General features: G+C 33.1%; 1 long non-coding RNA gene across 2 annotated transcripts; it reads right to left on the reverse strand.

The window, feature by feature from the left end:
- Window positions 1–4,689: 4,689 nt before the first annotated feature.
- LOC141677458 (uncharacterized) lies at window positions 4,690–8,730 on the reverse strand. 2 transcript variants are annotated; one of them, XR_012557425.1, is made up of 7 exons: window positions 8,598–8,730; window positions 8,487–8,526; window positions 8,225–8,393; window positions 7,629–7,655; window positions 5,990–7,511; window positions 5,864–5,910; window positions 4,690–4,985 (listed from the first exon to the last, which is right to left on the reverse strand). It is a non-coding gene; the product is annotated as an uncharacterized LOC141677458 (long non-coding RNA). The 2 variants fall into 2 exon arrangements; XR_012557424.1 differs by having other exon boundaries at window positions 7,932–8,393; window positions 8,598–8,729.
- Between the last annotated feature and the right edge of the window lie 666 nt (window positions 8,731–9,396).

Raw genomic sequence — 9,396 nt, forward strand, 5'->3', positions numbered from 1 at the left:
AATTGCATCAGCACCAACAATGTACCCCAAAATAACAATTTCTTGGTCATGAAAATACACTTTTTTAAGATTAACATACAACTTGTGTTCTCGTAGTGCTATTAAAACTTATCGTTAATGTGAGACATGTTCCTCTTTTGTCTGATTATAGATCAAAATCTCGTCAAAGTAAACAACCATAAATTTACCAATAAAGGGTTTTAGTACCTGGTGCATTAGCTGCATAAAGGTGCTCAACATATTGGAAAGTTGTAATAACTCGAATTTTTGAGACCTTGTAAAACGTTTAATGAATAGTAACCCTGACAGAAGGAAAAAACTTTTGACCCCACACTATATAGTGCATGAGGAAATGAGTTTCAGAATTGATATTACGATTATACGTACTAAATGAGTGCATGTAAACGCTATTAGTTTTCGAAGAAAACGAACTTTGAAAAATGACCGTATTTACGACTCATCGAGGATTACGGGAATCACAATATAATTACGAGATTAAAACCCTACGGATTTATATTCAAGTATGATAATTTAAAATATAAGGAATAAATACGAAAAGAATTACGTCGCGAACCATTTACGAGTAAGTATTACGAAAACGTTTAAGCAAACGAACGAACACGTAAACGATTAAATAAAACGTAACGCACTAACTAAACCATGGTAAGAAAGTAACCATGGTTACTTCATCAAATAGTGAGCTAACCATAGGATGATCAAGCTAGCTAACAAAATAGGGTGCTAAGGAAACTAACCCATGTAGTTAGCTTGTAACCTAGCAAGCTACTTAGATTTTGTCCCCAAGATTTTGCAACAAGAATAAACCTAGGATTCAACCTAGGAGAATAAAAATGAAGGAAAGATATCACCCCCATTTCCTAGAAGCAACCTAGAGAAGCAACCAAGAGAAGCAACCAAGAGGAGCAAGTATAAATACCCCCCTTCACATTGTTCCATTCGGTCCTTGAAGAAAAAAAGAGGAAATCCAAATTCAAATCTCAAAATCTAGCCATGATAAAATCATCCCATTAATTCTCAAGTCTCCTAGCAATTAAATTAAGGTAAGAAACTTCTTTCATCTCTTTTTATCAAGGTTTGATGGGTGAAATAAAATCAAGAAAGTCACTAGTGAATAGTATGAATAGTAACCTCTCTTTGGTTTCTTGATTTCAATGGTGGTTTTAGGTTCCAAAAATCATACCAAGCACTTCCAAGCCTCCACCATCCTCAAGAACACATCTCAAGCTTTCAAGAATGGTAAAAATATTTGGCCCAACTTTATTTAAGATTCATTTTAAGATCCATTTAGTATGTGGTAGTAAACCTAGTTCAATGAGTGGTATTGATGAAATCTTGGTGTTTAAGTTAAGTAGATTTAAGGTTGATTATTGTTGCCTTAAGAACATGATGTTCTTGAGAGGAGTTTGTGTGTTGATGATGGAATGATGATTGTTGGTGGTTGTGTTAAGAGTTAGGGCATAAATGAAACCCCGATCGTAAACGTAACTTTGTTAAAACCAACAAATCGTAACTTTTAGTTTCTGCAGAAAGTCCCAAAGTTTTAAACTGTAGTTTCTTGAAAAATAATCCTTGTTTAGGACAGAAATGTTATAAGGATCTTTTAGGCACTTGAATCGCTTGATTCCGATTTACGGATCAAAAGTTATGGTCGTTTTACTAAAAGTGATTTACGCGACAAAAACTGCTACGAATTACGAATTTTGAAAATGTAAAGGATCGACTTAAAAGTGTTCATAAATCATGAAATTTTTACAGAGAGCAACATATTGAGTTCCTAACTACCATAAAAATTTCAAGTGAAACTAATGATTTCTCAATTTTATAAAAATACCGGAGCCGAGACCGCGCGAGTAGAAACCGTAAGAATCCATAAGCGGAGCTGACGACGATAATGAGAATGAACCTAAGATACTTAGAAAAATGAAGTGACCATAATGTGAATAACGACTTAAAGGAATAATAAGGATAGTATAAGTTGAGAGGATGCAAAATAAGTAGCACATGAGTGCGAGTCGCCGTAAATTAGAACGGGACATAACGAAGTGAATTGTGTTTATGGTTATAGATTTCCGAGCGGAACCTAGAGTATCCTCCACCTCAAGATACCCAGGCAAGTTTACGAACCCAACTGCATTTACTGTTGTGTTGTGAAAGGATTTTTTTATTATCATTTCATAAATACCATGTTTGCCATGATACGTAGTTGTTGAATTTTCGCATAATGTAGTGATGTTGTACGATAAGTATATATTGTGAAATGTTTATTCCGCTATAAGCGTGACATATTATATAAGACCGAGAGTCGGTCGGGATTTAAGATAAAACCCGGAAATCATTCCGGTGATATTATAGGGCGATTATAAGTCCATAGTAGTACGTTTTAAAGGGACTCATCTTCCATTTACGAAACATTAAAATACCTTGAACTTTTATTAAAACGATTTCCCAACGATCATATTACCTCAACTATATTTTATGGTTCGAATAATAAATACTATATACTTATTCCTTTATTATGGGAGTAGTATACTCCAACGAATATTTATTTCAAACCCGATTAATCATTTTAGATTATTAATTATGTAGACACAAACTAGTTGAGGAAAATTATTTTAAATATTCTTTTAGAGAGTAAACTCATTCGAGGTTTAATTATTTATCGACTATTATTTAATTATTTATTATTCTTAAAGGGTTTATTATTGATGTAAAAATCATAGATCCTGATTTAAAATATACTTCCTGATTTCAAAATATCATTCGAATAATTTCAGATCGTCGGTGAATATTATCCCGACTTATTTAATATTTTGAATATAGTTTCAAGGAGAAACTTTTCCCGCTTATTTATTTATCTGTTGACAACGGTCAACTCACATCCTTAGTACTTCCTCCGAAAATATCGGAAGTACATATATACATATATACACTTATATCTTAGTGAGATAAGCTGTTCTATCAACAAGCAAAACGCTTGGGGAACTTCGATGTGGTTCGAGTTCTCGAGATATGATAGAATTTTTTTAAAAAAAAAAAAAAAGGGAGGGGTAGACTCTGGTACTATGTGTGCTAGATGGACTACCAAAGGTACCGCATGCGAAGGTACTCAGTGTACTCAGGAACTTGTGAAGTATGTGTATACCCAAAAATGGGACACGTAGCCCGAATGCGGCAAGGGTGATAACCGGGATACGAAGGTGTCGTCCTTCTACTAGTAGAAAAGGTTACTATTATCGTATTACGACTGATCATCGTATACGGTGGCTCCAACGAGTGTCCTAATTCTTCCAATTGGAATTGAGGTGCAATACCGTAACCCAAGCCTAGGTGCTGGGATTACTATAAAGGTATTCGCAGGATATTAAAATCTCTTAAAGAATTGTTTTCATAAGAAGGTTTGTATCACCAAGGAAAACTATTTTCGAATAAAACATAATTATCATATATGATGTTAGTACATTATTATGCTGGACATTATAACTCACACTTGTTTTCTTAAATTGACACAACACAACAGTGAATCAAGATGCCTGCCATGAGAACCACATCCAGGAAACGGGTAGAAAATGGCTAGCTGTTCCGTAGATTATTTGGTGTTGTACCACAGGTAGTCCGAATAAGCTGGATTAGTTTTCAGTTGTTTTTAGTTCGACTTATTTATAAGTATGACCTATGTAAGATAATAAACAAGAAACGTATATTTAGCCGGAGGACTAGCTTTACTTAAAGGTTACTCCCCGATAAGACTAAATTACTTTTGGGTTGTAATAATTATTACTTGATGGTTGAAAGTACTCTAGATATGATGGTTCATTTCCAAGACAATAACCTGTAAGTGTGTGTGATAAGTGTGGGGTTGTGCAAGCGTGAGTATTTATATATTGTAGTATGAGTTGTGGTTGTAAGAGTTTAGATCGCGTGACCTCCGAGACTCCTAACCCCGGGTTTTTTTGGCACCACAAAAGTCCAAAAGGAATCACTAACCACTCAAATAACCCTTTTTTTATTTTTAAAGCAGTTCTACATTTATCTTCCAGCCTATTCGAATCTGATGGTACCCATTCTTCAAATATAACTAAATAAACCATTTAAACCCATGTAATCTGTCCAACATATCATCAAGCCTCGGAATTGGAAATTTATATCCCACCATAAATTTATTGATAACATGACTATCCAAACACATCCTCCAAGTTCCATCTTTCTTTGCTGTTAGCAAAGCAGGTACACAGACTCAAACTCTCTTGAATACGTCCCCTTTGAATATGTCCCCTGCAAAACAACTCATCCACCTTTTCTTTCAAAATCTCACTCTCTTTGGGACTCATTCAATATACTACGCCATAGATGGCCTGATGTAATTCCTTTTTACTGTTACAATAGGCCATACAAGCATTACAACAGACCTATTATACAACAGACCTATTATAACAGTAAGGAGCATTGCACTTGCGAGCATTACATCAAGCCCCTATTATAACACTTTAGCTACCTATTGTAACAGGACTAAAAGTATTACAATAAGCCCCTAATGTAATATTGCATTGCTAATTGTAACGTTTTATAGATGTTACATTAGGTTGGAATTATTTTGCAGAAGTGGGACCCACATGTAGGACCCACATAGTCTAATGTAACACTTTGTTTGCGTAATGTAATGCTAGTGTGTTTTTATTGTGCAATAGTAGTTTTTATAAAATTTGAGATACATCCTCTTATAAAATTTGAGATACATCCTCTGTTTAGAGGACAATCCAAGTCACAAATATGCTATGTTATACAACAATTCCAATAGCATTATAACCAAAATTAATAACTACATTTCCATAACATTCTCAAAATTGATAATATATTTCCAAATGCCATGCCACCAGATCTGCAAAGAACAGGTCATTGCAACCCGCTTCTCAAGATTGGGAGTGATTTTTGCAATACGTAGCGATTTAAAAAAAGAAAAGAGAACGCTGCAAAAGATAAATCTACAGGTAAAAAACTATATAATCAATAATATATCAAGAGTATGTTAATATTATTAATTATTCGGAAATATTGACATTTAGCACTTCCAAGGTAGATACTCTTATGCAGCTGTCGTACTTAATTACATTCATATGGCTGATTGTCATGGATCAGCCAATGCAATTGCTTAATGAAGGCTGATCATACTCGTCAACTTTTAATTCTAGAAAGCAACACCTAATAAAATCAGAGCCAGAAAAATTCAAATATCCAAAGAGAAATAAAAGTGACCGTGCAGGCTTTACAATGACTTAAAAGGCTGATATGAGTTAAAAATCAAAGATATAAATTGTTGTTTAATTTTTGTAGTTTTGGCCGTCTGTTTACGTACTTGTTATCGACACACCAGCTGTATATGGTAGCAGCTAGGAAGCATTTAGTTATACATAATAAAACTACACATGTAGATACTCCACTGTGATGAGAGAACTAATTAATTTTGGTTAGAGCCAGTTGTAATTCTCATCGTTATGATTTATATAAGATAGTACATACGACATCTTATCAGCTGCGTTCGGTAAATATCTCTATTGATCATCTTAAAAACATATCCACCTTTATATTATATTTCCATGAACAATATAATAAAGTTTCATCTAAAAACATATCCACCTTTGGAAAATATAGAACCTCGTAGGTATCTTGATTGGTTGAATAATAATCCACAAAAGGAACCATGTGTAGTACATATCTATTTACTGACTACGACAAAGGCAAGCATTGTGCAAAGATAAATGCAAGAAAGAAAAAGATACATGCATCCTCTGTTTATAGAAAAATAAAAAATCAGCCAGGGAAATAACTTATGGGTATGGAGTCTGACCTTGGGATTTCCACTGGTGTTAAGCCTATATTGCTTGGATAACTTATCTACATTCAAAAGATAAAATTAGAACCATCCTGTCTTAAAAATTTAAAAAAACTAATAGATAGGTAAAAACAATCATACCCCTTTTGAACTTGTAGGGGGTTGCCACTGCCCACGAAGTCCACTATACACGTATCCGCAAACTAGAGACTAAAGGATTCCTGAATAAAAGGTTCTTCGAACAGTTGCAATATTTCATATGTTTGAAGCGTATGTAATCTTTTTCGAGTAATCAGACTAGTAAACAACATGATGAATACCAAACAAATTAAACTATACAACTGCATGAACAATATACTTTTATGAAGAGAGGAGGAAAACCACAGCTTGAAATTAATTAGATTGAGGAATATATATTAAATACAGTTATGTGCTGCTCGAATGCATAATATTTATATAAATTTAATTTGATGTTATTCACTGCTTAGCAAATGTTAAAATTAAATTGAACAGATATTTAGTACTCTAGTGCAACCTAGACATTGCTTGTAAAAGGAGAGGTCAGTTATCCAGCCAAAATAAATAGATAAATAACAATTGGGTAACAAAGGATATACAATGCCACCTTATAAATTATCCATCCTCCTGTCACTGCATAATGCATATATCATATGACATAAGTTATTAGGACAGCTAAAGTGAAACTACTTTCCAACAACTACAGATACTATTTTTTAACTCAATTTCGAACACCCTGATCTGCAATATGGATTCTTAACTCTTCGCAATCCATCCATCGTTTCCAAATACCAACACCGTATAAGTACCGTCCTTGCATTTTAATCAAATTCAATAAAGCTTTATATTAGAGTCTCAATTACCTATTGCAACCGACCAGAACAAAACTAAAAAGTATGCTATGCCAACTCTCCAACGATTAAACGGGAAATAAATTCACAAACTATGATAATTTCAAATACATTATACAATCAATCAAATGCTTAAAACCCTAAATAACATTAATACCAAGTCTGTAAAATTCAAAGCCACAAAGACTTCCCACACATTATTCTTGAGCAAGATCAAATCTTTTTCAAATAAAGACAAAACCCACATAAAAAAACTAAATTAAAAACTAAAGATTCAAACTTTCTTCAAATAGGTAAATTAAAAAGTACAGTGTAAGCAATAGATGAATACATACAAGTTCTTGTAAGCAAAACTTAAAGTACAAAGTGTGTTTCAGAAACAAAACACGCCTGTAGTATGTAGAAGCTGGATCAGTTGATAAGTGTTCAGATGTTAGAAATAGAAACGTGGAATCTGTAATTTTACTCCAAGAATAAGGAATCTATACGCTATGAGAATGAGGAATCTATAGTTGTCTATTATTTTGCAGGGGGTGAGGATGACAAAAACTAAGTCTAATCCATAAAATTTCTTTAACATGAAAAATAATGCAGTGACATCTTTTAAGTTTTATCAATTTACCTTTCAAGTTTTAATATGATAAATAACAGAGTTATAGGCCTAAAAGACAACGAATCTATTCGATTGTAAATCAGTTGCCCCGTCAAATTGTCAATATGTCTTTATGTTTGCGGTACACCAGCTGAGGAAGTATGACAACAACTTCCAAAAATATTGAAAATATCCACAATACCTGATCCAATATAAAGAAATAAGTAATTATGAAACATATCATGTAGTGACTCCTAATCGATGAATCCTAAATGATAATAGTTCTTAGTTATAATTTTGCACATAGAAAGAAATATACCTCAACTTCACCTTCATCCGGAAACATCTGCCAAGAGGGAACAAATTAAGCAACGTAGAATTTAACATAAGTAAAGAGAGGCATGCATCAAATAATTGCTAGTCATTTATGTGATCAAGACAAATTAGGTGTCCAACTTTAGTTTAATTGCTAATTCGATATCTGATGTACTTCTCCGAGCTGCCTATAAATGCGTCAACATGCATAATCTATTTACAAACTACATGTACACAATTTGTCTACATGACACATTCCAACAAACTTATATTTTGCTAGCTAAGAAAAATGGCGAGGATTACATACTTGATGAGGCATACTGTAATGGTGGTAGGGAATTTCATGATGATGGAGAAAGGGGAAGCTTTTACTTGCGGAACATTACAACAAAAGCCACAATCTACATTGAAATCCAAACTCATTGCAACTTACACAACTTAACAAAATCACACTATAAGCATTTCAACCAAAATCTTGTTTCTTTTTTCTCCGCCCTCGGCTCTCCTTACCTTCCCCTTAACTCTAAAATCTCTCATTTAAACCTAATAAAGTTTTGTAGAATTCGGACCAAAAAATGAAGGATTGAACTAATAACTTACCAAGCCCTTTTTGTACTTTGTATATAATTGAAATTAGGGTTTATCCTGAGAGATTGGAGATAGAAGATAAGAGACGGTTTTCTATTTAGGACTTTTGAGATTAGGGTTGAACGCTTAGAGAGGGAGAGACCTTAATGAAAGTTTTAAACCCCTGAAACACTTCAATACCCTGAAATACAAGATATAAATTGTTAGTAAAACAGTTTATACAAGATATACAACTAAATACAAGAGTAAAAAATGAAAATGTAAGATGTATTACCACTTAATCGAAAAATCCCCAAATCGAAGAACCTAATTACCTGTAAAAGAAAAATCGATGGGTTAGTAACTAAATCGAATAAAGTGTGTATATGTTTGTGTATTCAAGTACCTAATCCATGCTTGAATCTACGTTTGAATCAAAGAAGAAAGTGGGTCGAGAGAGAATGAGAGATGTGTGGGTCGATAGAGAAAGAGAGATGTCTATAGCCATTTGTGTGTTTACGTGTTTGTGACTTAATTTATTTTCAATTGCGGGGAAAACTATCGCCCACACATTTTCACCTTGGGGTACTACAATTTCATTTTATTTTTTCTTTATAAATTATCTGATTATTTATTTATATAAGTAAAAACCATTTTTATTATTTTTATATATTATTATTTGATTTTGAAATAAAATGTAATAGTCTTAAAAATAATTATAATATTAAATATAATATTTTATTGTAATGATTAATCCATAACAGAATTTTAAATGTAATTTTATGATAATATATTTTATTTAATTTTAAAAAATTAAATATTACCTATTATGATACCACGTGCTATTGTAACATGTCGTGTAACACTAGCACATTAATGTAATACTAGGTTAACAACTATTGTAACACCAATTTCACGGTATTACAATAGATCTCAAATTTCTGAGCTACCGCAACGGAGTGCTTGTAACTCTTTTGAAAAAACATTGCAGTAGCCCACTTATGGCGTAGTGATAATGTGGGAGATTAGGTAAACTAGCTCCTGGAATCAAGTTAGTACAATGCTAGATATCTCTCATATGTGGTAATCCATCAGGAACTTCTTCGGGCATCACCTCTTTGAATTCAGACATTAATGGCCCTCACAACTCTGGAATACTTCCCACTTCGTCAACACAAGATATTTTTTATTTTGACACCAAAGCA

This window comes from Apium graveolens, chromosome 8 (genome assembly GCF_009905375.1).
Source record: "Apium graveolens cultivar Ventura chromosome 8, ASM990537v1, whole genome shotgun sequence".
Classification (NCBI taxonomy): domain Eukaryota; kingdom Viridiplantae; phylum Streptophyta; class Magnoliopsida; order Apiales; family Apiaceae; genus Apium; species Apium graveolens.